Here is a 9165-nt window from a genome sequence, read left to right as displayed (position 1 = left end):
GATGTGAGAGGAGAGTGAGTAGGGAGGCTGCAGGCTGTGCCCTCTGCCCCTCCCAGGCGCCTCCACCTGCCAGGTCTGGACCAGGGACGAAAGCTAGGAACTGACCTATTCTCCATCTCCCTCAGGGTACCCCCAGCCCAGGACTGCATTCAAACCCCATCCTGGCTCCTCCAAGAGCCTCAGTGGTCTCTTCTGGAAAATGGGTTTGAAGGTTGTTCTCTTCATGAGGTGGAGGGGCGGACGAAGCGGACATACAGCGGAGTTCAAGAAAGGCCCTCTGTCCCCTCCCCCACTCTGTCTACTCCCCGGGCTCTTGCCACCCAGTGTTGGGCCCTCAAGGCTCCAGCTCCCCAGCTTCCCTCCTCTCTCCCGAGATCTTTCTCCTCCCCCTTCCCCCCTCCCCCCGAGGGGTCCTTCCCTCCCTCTTCCATCCTCATCTCTGTCCCACTTAGATCCTCCTGCCTCTTCCGGGTCCTGCCAGCTTCCCCTGCTCTTCCTGACAACACACACCGCACCCCCCATTCTTCTCCCCACAGCCCCCGCGGCCCTCCAGGCCCCTCTGTCCCCTGCAGCCCTCAAAGTTAGGCCTTCCCTACCTCCTCTTTCCCCTCACTTCCCTGCCCCTGGGCCTCTCCTGCCCCTCTCTACCCATCTCTCTCTCTACCCATCTCTCCCTCCACTCCTCCTCTCCCTCCTTTCCTCTTCCTCTACCCACTCCCCCTGCTCCCCCGCCCTCCCCTCCCCTTCATCCAGGACCTTATTGCAGGAGTTACCCCCTCCTCTCCCCTCCCCTCCCACACCCTCTCCCCTTTCCCTCCTCTCTCCCCTGCTCCCTCCCCTTTTTCTCCCCCTCTTCTTTCTTCCACCCCCTTCCCACTTCCTTCCTTCTTTCCTCCCCTTCCCTCTTCTTTCCTCCCCTCTTCCCCTTCCCTCCCGTCTCCCTCTCCTTTCTTCCCTCCCTCTCCCATCCTCTCCGGTTCTTCCCCCCTCTTTCCTTCCTCCCTCTCCACGCTGCCCTCCCTCCCCTCCCTCTCTCCCCCCTCCTCTCCTCCCGGGCCTCCCTCCCTGCTCCCTCCCTCCGCCCGCCCGCTCCCACCATCATCAGTATTCCGCTCCCGTCTCCGCCGCTCTCGGCTGCTCTCGGTCGCTGCCGCACCGTCCGAGGCGGGGGCCGGGGCCGGGGCCGGGGCCTGGGGGGGGGTGGGGTGGGGGGAGAGCGGCGCCGGCGGGCCCGAGGAGGGAGGAAGGAAGGAAGGAAGGCTGGAAGGAAGGAAGCCAGGAAAGAAAGAAGGAAAGAAAGGAAGGCAAGAAGGAAGGCGGGCGGCGGGCGAGGGCGCCGGGCCGGACGGCAGGCGGGCGCGAGGCGAGGAGGCAGAGCGGCCCCCCCAGCCCCACCGCCGCCGCTGCGGAAGCCCCCTCCCCACCCAGGAGCCGGGGAGGGGGGAGAGCGTGAGAGGATCCAGGCCCGGCCGCAGCCCCGCCCCCCGCGCCTCCCCGCAGCGGGCCTTGCACCCCAAATTCCTGAGCCTCATTGGGGGGGTCCTCCCCCCACGGGCCGGGCATGCTGCCCCCCGGAAGGAATCCCTCTCCTCGCTGTGAGTAGCCGCCAAGGGGCACGGGTCGGGGGCGGGGGCCGGAGGCGGAACGGCGGGGGGTGGGTGGGGGGCATCCGCTAATTGGGGGACAGTGGTCTTAGGCCTCCTCCGGGATGGGGGGGGATGGCAGAGGACAGGGGGCGGGGCCTAATGGGAGGCAGAAGCCGGTGGGGGAGGCGACTGGGTGGGGGTTCTCCGGGCCGGGCGAGTTCTGTGCTGTGGGGGGGGGGGGTTGTCGCCGCTGCCTGGGGACAGGTTGTGGGGGGTGCGTCCGGCGGTCGCTGCGTATCCAGCTGTGGGGCTGAGGAAGTAGGCTTAGGGTGGGGGGCTCTCCGGGCGTAGGTCCGGGCCCCCCTTTCTGGGGCGGGAGTCCAGGTTCTTCCTCTCCCCATGGCCCCTCCCACCCTCCACACCGCTGCTGCTTGGGGTGGGGGGGGCACGCCAGTGATGGGGAGGGGGGAGAGGCGGGCACGGGGTTTCCTTGGTGACCGCGCCTGGCAAGAGCGGTTGCCGTGGCAACCGGGGAGAACCGGGGAGTTTGGGAAGTGAAAATGGGAAAGACGGAGGGGGTGATTGGGGAGTGAGACAACCCCCTCCCCAGTCTTCAGCCCTTCTCCCTCTGGGGTCACCCCGCCTCTCCTGGTGGGCGGCTCAGACCCCTGCCCCTCCGTCTCTCCAAGACCCCCGTTCCCTGACCCCACTAGGCTTTGGGGCCTTCTATCCTTGGGCACGTGTCTCTCCAGGACCACTGCCTCTCCCACCTCCCTTCGCCCTCCCCTCCTGGAAACCTCTCCTCCTGGAGACCCCCGCCCCCCATTTGCTGCCTCCTCCCCAGGCTTCCGACCCTCACACCTGCTCTTCTAGGACCTTCTAAGACACGGCACCTGCTCCTCAGGATTCTCTAACCCCCATCTCTGACAATCCCCCAGATATCCCTCTCCAGACCTTCTGTCCAGGAGACCCTCACTTCAGCCGCCCTCTCCTCCAGCTCCCTCCTCCCACTCCCTCCCCGCCCCTCTTTGGGCCTTGCACCCCAGCCTCTCCCCTTTCTCCCCAACACCCCCAATCGCCTTCTCCTTAGCCCATCACTCTCTGAAACATCTTTCTATGACCTTTCTTCACCCAGAGACCCCCTCCATCGTTGTCTCCTCACCCCATAGTACTCCCCAATCTCAGACCCCCCCAATCCTAGCTCTCTCCTTTTGGGAGCCTCTCCTTCCAACTCACCATCAATCCCGGGCTCTCAGGGTTCCCCCCATCTCTATGCCCCTGCCTCCCTGGGGTCCTGCCCTGCCCGGGGCCCAGCCAGTCTCTCTCCAGGACTCGAGTCTCCAGAGCCCAGGATGGCCTCTTGCCCACCCCTCCACCCCTTCGCCTCCTCTCTGCACCCCCATCTCCTTCCCCAGAGCTCCTCACCTCTGCTCTCCTCCTAGGCGCCCTCCCCTCCTCCCTGCCCCCTCCCCGCAGCCTCTGGTGACTGTCTGTCGGGGTGGGGAATTCCCCTGGGGAGAGCCCAGCTGGGAAGGGGGAGGGGGAAGGGAGCCTCGGGGCTGCCCCTCGGCCCCCTCCCCGCCCCCCTCTCCAGCTGGGAGCTGCAGTGGCGCCTCCGCAGCGCCCCATTGCTATGCGCCTCACATCCCAAGTCCCGGCCGCGCAGCCGCCAGACAGGAACTCGGGCTCCAGGCAGCTGGGAGTAGCCGGAGCCGGCTTCCCTCCTGGTCCAGGAGCCCGAAAACTCCCGCCCCCCACCCCCGGACCGCGGCCAGGACTGCACCTCCCTCTTCCTGTAGCATCTTCCGCAGCCTTCGCCTTCTAACCTGCCTTTCCGCAGCCTCCACTTCCCCTTCCCACCTTCCTCCTCCTCCTCCTCCCTGGGGCTCCTCTCCTCCTGGCCACCGGATTGTCCAAATGCACACAGAGAAAGGAGGGACAGAGAGTGAAGCCGCCGAAAGGCGGGGAGAGAGACCCAAGGAAGGGAAGAGTGGGAGCCAGGGAGGGAGGCACAGAGGGAGAGAAGGGACCCAGCCTCCGAAACAGACATGCAGGCAATTAGGGCATCAGCACGGAGTCACAGAGTTACTCACTTAATTTCCGAAAGAAAGAGTCAGGGAGCCGGGGACACACGCCACTCCCACCCAGAGAGCAGACACGCGGGTGAGGCAGAGACGCAGGGAGCCACAGACTCAGGGAGGGTGGGACAGACCCGCGGGGTGCCTGCCGGGGCCAGCAGGGAGCCGGGGGACACTGGCCACCAGAGTTCTGGGGGATTAGAGGCCACTTCTGACTTGTCAGAGGGACCCCAAGTCAGCGACAGAGAGTGGGAGCGTGCGAGGAAGACACGGGGCACGTGGAGGCAAAAATTCCCCTGGCAGGTACACACACACACACACACACACACACACACACACACACACACACACGAGAGCACACAGTCATTCACTGGCAGCCAGAGACCCCGATGTGGAACCAGAGAGGCCCAGTTGCAGACGCAGCCCCCACACTCAGTCAGCCAGTGGTCAGGAGAGACAGGGAGCAGTCCCCAGACCTGTAGTCGTGTGTCACACAGAGACACACACAGTCCTTCGTACACAGACCTGGAGGGAGAGACAAAGGCAGGAGGCCCTTGCCTTGTGGTCCTGTGGCCTCGTGGCCTCACGCTCACGGACAGACACAAGGCAAAATGCACGGAGGTGGCCCCAGAGCTACAGAGATGCAGCCCCAGGTACCGCTAAGACAGTCACAGAGCTGCGCACACACCAAACCTAGTGCCAGCGTCGGGGGCACGTGTGTGCACTGCAGGGAGGGCCAGCCCCATCCAGCAGTCACCCTTAATCCCACTCAGAGACAGCCCGGAGAGTGTTCCTCTCGCCACGGGGCTCCTCAGGGACCTCCTCGCCGTCCGAGAGGTCAGCAGAATTAAGACATCAGGTATCAGAGGGCGCTGGCGTCTCTCACAAGCAGAGCCGGTGCACACATGTGCCTGCACACACACCCTCAGGGCCCATGCGGAGAGGCCGATCTTCAGGCAGAGGTGCTGTGGGTTGGGGATTGGGGGGGTGGTGGCCGCTGAATCCTCAGTCCCTTCCGGAACCCTGGCCCTGCTTTCTTGCCAGGGTCCCCACCCCGTCAATCACCTGTCTCACCTGCTAGGACACCTGCTGTGTAGCTCACACTGGTTCTCTCTCCATCCTCTCTCCCTACATTTCATCCCTTCCCACCCCACTCTCTCTGGCCGGGCATCTGTCTCGAGGTGTCACCTGGACCTCCTGTCTCTGTCGAGCCGTCTCGCCTCTCCATCTCCCCTCATCTTCCCTGGGACTGACCCTTCGCCCTCCCAGCCCCCAGTGTCTTGCTGACCTGGCCCATCCATCTAGTCTGTGGACTCATTCATCAGTCTTTCCCTCTCCCACCCCATCTGCTGTGAAACCTGCCTCTATTTCTGTCTCTGCTCGACACCGCTCTCTGTGCCTCTCTTCTTTGTCCCTCTGTGTCACTCGCCCTCACCTCTGCTGCTGTTCCTGCCAGCCTGTCTGCCTCCCCGCCTCCCCTGCTCCTTCCCCGTGGCTCCCTCTCCCCACATCCCTGAGGATTCACTTACCTGGGGTCCTCCAGGTGGCCCAAGAGGGTTATTTTCCCCCAGTGCTTTCAACATGTTTAATTTGTTGCCAACATTTTTTAAATTAGAGATTTTGCATAAAAATCTAGACTGTCAGCTTTTGGAATCATCTTCCCCCTGGATAACTGTGGGTTGTGCTCAGGTGCAAAGGGCCACCACGCCCCACTCTCCCCTCTAACCAGCATCGTGATCATCTTCCCTGCTGGGCTCCGTAGACAGAGGAGTTTGCAACCTCTGCTGTTTGCTCCTCTTCCTCTCTGCTCCGTCTCTTTGTGCCCTGTCACCCTCTCCACTCTCCTTCCCTTGGTTTCGCTTGCCGGATCCTCTCTCTGCCCCTCCTCCTTCATCCCCCCATCAGTTTGCCCTAACTCCAAGCCTCACTTTGACTGGGCCCTGTTTCCACTTAAATGGCCTCCTTCCCTTGCCGAGAGCAGGAAGAGTCTTATCCTTCTCTGGGAGAAGTGGTTCTTAAGACTGCCAGGACGCAGAGCACACGCCCATTCTCCAGGGCCAGGGTCTGCTGTGAAACTGCCAGCCCCTCACAGTGTTGGAAAGTCAGCGTTGCGTGAAGGCACCATGTTGCAGCCTGTCCTTCTCAGCTGGCTGATGGCTGGGGTGGGCCACAGACCCCACACTCTTGTCCCCAGCATGTGGCATCACAGCCCATAGGCAGAGGGTAGGCTTCTCTGTACACCAGGCTGCACATTTGGCCCCAGAGCAGGTGGAGAGCAGGGGCTGCCTTAGAGGACCTGGCATGCGGACCCTGTTTCTGGAGGGAGGGCCTCACCTCCAGATAGGGGTGCAAAGGACAGGGCTCCCCTTTGTGCCTGGCAGCGCTCAAGCCCAGCAGCATCCCCTCCACCATCACCCTTGCTGGGTGAAGGGGGCACATCTTCGTGTCCTCTCTGGCGGGGTACGGGAAACCTCATTAACTCTGAGTTTGGAGACCCTTTGTCCCCACTGGGGAGAACCTCCCTTCCCTTCGAGTCCCAGTTCCTGAGGCTGGGCTGGCTCCACCAGACAGGGGGTGGCAGGAGAGTAAGGAGAGTGGCAGGATGCCCCTTGTTGCCTGGAAACCCACGCGCAACTGTTGTCATGGCAGGCAGAGGTGGAGGGGCTGCCTTGGAGACCCACGAGAGGGGCTGGTGGGGGCTCACTGCGGGAGGCAGGCAGGAGCCCAGGGGACTGCTGTTTCCCCAGGAGGGCTGCTGAGATGAGAATGGGGGGTGTCTGGTAGTATCTGGGATCCTGGTGGGAGGTTGAGAGACCTAGACAGAGACAGGCCAGGCATGGTGGCTCACGCCATCTCAACACTTTGGGAGGCTGAGGCGGGTGGATCACCTGAGGTCAGGAGTTTGAGACCAGCCTGGCCAACATGGTGAAACCCCGTCTCTATCAAAAATACAAAATCAGCCAGGTGTGGTGGTGTGAGTCTGTAATCCCAGCTACTCAGGGGGCCGAGGCAGGAGAATCGCTTGAACCCGGGAGGCAGAGGTTGCAGTGAGCCGAGATCATGCCCGTTGTACTCCAGCCTAGATGACAAGAGCAAAATTCCATCGCCAAAAAAAAAAACAAAAAAAAAAACCTAGGTGGAGAGGAGGAAGAGAGTGAGGCAGGGCAGGAGGGGGCAGCAGCCCCAGCCACTCCCAGGCTCCCTGTGCCCACCAGATGCTGCCCCAGCCCAGGGAGTTGAGCTTAGGCCCCAGAGCTCTTGTTCAAACACTGCAACAAAGGTCAGAAGGCTGTGCGGCCACAGCTCCACTGGAGAGGCCAGCCCCAGGGGGTAAACGCAGAGGAGATTGGCCCTCCCCTTGCCTCGAACCCTCTCTCCAGAGCTGGAGATGACCATGATCGTAGCTAACTGATGGAGAGCATGCCACGAGCCAGGCTCAGTGCTCAGCCTCTTATGTGGATTTTTTCCATGTATTCCTCGGGCAACCCTGCAAGGAGGCACAGTCATCATCCCTGGTTTGACAGATGGGGAAACTGAGGCCCAGAGAGGTGGGGTCCCTTGCCCAAAATAGTACACCTAGAAATAGCAGAGCCGGGACTCCAAACCCTGGTGTGGGCCGCCCTGCAGGTCGCCTCCCTCCATGAGACTATTGCTTTACAGAGGGGGAAACTGAGGCCAAGAGAGGAGAATGCACTGGTCCATTGGGCCCTAGAAGTGGAAATTCAATTTTTTTTTTTTTTTTTTTGAGACAGGGTCTCACTCTGTCGCCCAGGCTAGAGTGCAGTGGCGCGATCTCGGCTCACTGCAACCTCTGCCTCCTGGGTTCAAGCAATTCTCCTGCCTCAGCCTCCTGAGTAGCTGGGACTACAGGCACACATCACTACTACACCTGGCTTATTTATTTATTTATTTGTTTATTTATTTGTATTTTATGGTAGAGACACCGTTTCACTGTGTTGGCTAGGCTGGTCTCAAATTCCTGACCACAAGTGACCCACCTGCCTCAGCCTCCCAAAGTGCTGGGATTACAGGTGTGAGCCACTGCACTGGGCCATAAAATTGTTAATAATCACAATAATTAGGTTGTTAATAACAATACACTCATAGAAGGTTAGACTTTTGGGGTTGGGGGAGAACAGGGTCTTGCGCCGTTACCCATGCTGAAGTGCAGGGGCACAAGGCTCACTGCAGCCTTGACCTCCTGGGCTCAAGCGATCCTCCCGCCTCAGCCTCCCAAGTAGCAGGGATTACAGGCGTGCACCACCACACCCAGCTAATTTTTGTATTTTTTGTAGAGAGGGGGTTCTCACTATGTTGCCCAGGCTGGTCTGGAATTCCTGAGCTCATGCGATCCTCTTGCCTTGGCCTCCCAAAGTGCTGGGATTACAGGCATGAGCCACCACGGCCAACAAGTCTAGACTTTTGAAGGCATTGAAGCTGCTATAACTTAGGGGCTGTCAGGTTCTCAATCTTGTTTATGCCTCTCAAGCACCAGAAGGGAAAGGACTCCCCATGCTGATTCTCACAGTAGAGAATCAGCCCTCACCGACGTGGGGGTTGTAGGATCTTGTTGCGGGAAGGGCAAAGACCTCAAATGTGATCCCATGGGCCCCCCACTCCTTGACAGATGAGTGGTTTTGATCCAGCCAGAAATGCTGGATTTACAATGGCAGAGAAGTGGCAGGGTTGGGTGGGGAGGGGGCTGAGTCATGGAATGGGAAAACTGTTTGTTCTTCTGACCCCTAAGAATAAATAACTTTTTTTGTTTTTTTAAGACGGAGTCTCGCTCTGTCACCCAGGCTGGAGTGCAGTGGTGCTATCCTGGCTGACTGCAACCTCCACCTCCCAGGTTCAAGCGATTCTCCTGTCTCAACCTCTTGAGTAGCTGGGATTACAGGCACGCACCACCGCACCTGGCTAATTTTTTGTATTTTTAGTAGAGATGAGGGTTTCACTGTGTTGGCCGGCCTGGTCTCGAACTCCTGACCTCAAGCGATCCGCCCGTCTCGGCCTCCCAAAGTGCTGGGATTACAGGCGTGAGCCACTGCACCCGGCCAATAATAAATGATAACTTTTAATGTAGCTGTCACTTAAGTGTCAAGCACTGTACATGGTCACCAGGAACCCCAACAAGCTATTAATAGGTGTCATTATCTTCACAGACTGCAAGGCGGAGCCTGGGGCGGGGGACACAGGGAGAAAGTGGCCAGCCAGAGTTTGAACCCAGTTTTCCTCAACACCAGCACTCTTTCCACCTCTCCATCCTTCCTCTTCACAGGACGGTGTGATGAGGTAGACGAGGAGAAGGAGGATCTTCTGGATCCTGGAATAAGTTCACTGAGCATTTTCCTTTTATGCCCCAGGCATTTCCCTAAACTCATCACAGATATCAGACCTTCCCCACCTACAGGTGAGCAGACCAAGGTCCTGAGGGGTGAAGTTCCCTTTGCAAGCCAACATGGCTAGTAACTGTGGCAGCTGAGGTTCAAACCCAGGTCTAG

The 9165-nt window shown here is 60.1% G+C and overlaps 1 protein-coding gene across 2 annotated transcripts in view; it reads left to right on the top strand.

The window, feature by feature from the left end:
• Nucleotides 1–1102: 1102 nt before the first annotated feature.
• LRRC4B (leucine rich repeat containing 4B) overlaps nucleotides 1103–9165 on the top strand; it is a 51382-nt gene continuing 43319 nt past the window's right edge. The window contains exon 1 of one of the 2 annotated variants that reach the window (XM_055370187.2): nucleotides 1103–1595. The gene's annotated coding sequence lies outside the window, so the exon portion shown is untranslated. The remainder of the gene's footprint in view (nucleotides 1596–9165) is intronic. The other variant, XM_055370188.2, reaches the window with a different exon arrangement.

This window comes from Gorilla gorilla, chromosome 20 (assembly GCF_029281585.2).
Source record: "Gorilla gorilla gorilla isolate KB3781 chromosome 20, NHGRI_mGorGor1-v2.1_pri, whole genome shotgun sequence".
Taxonomy (NCBI): Eukaryota; Metazoa; Chordata; class Mammalia; order Primates; family Hominidae; genus Gorilla; species Gorilla gorilla.
The sequence above is the reverse complement of the archived record's forward strand: the minus strand, read 5'-3'. Positions and strand labels throughout refer to the sequence as shown.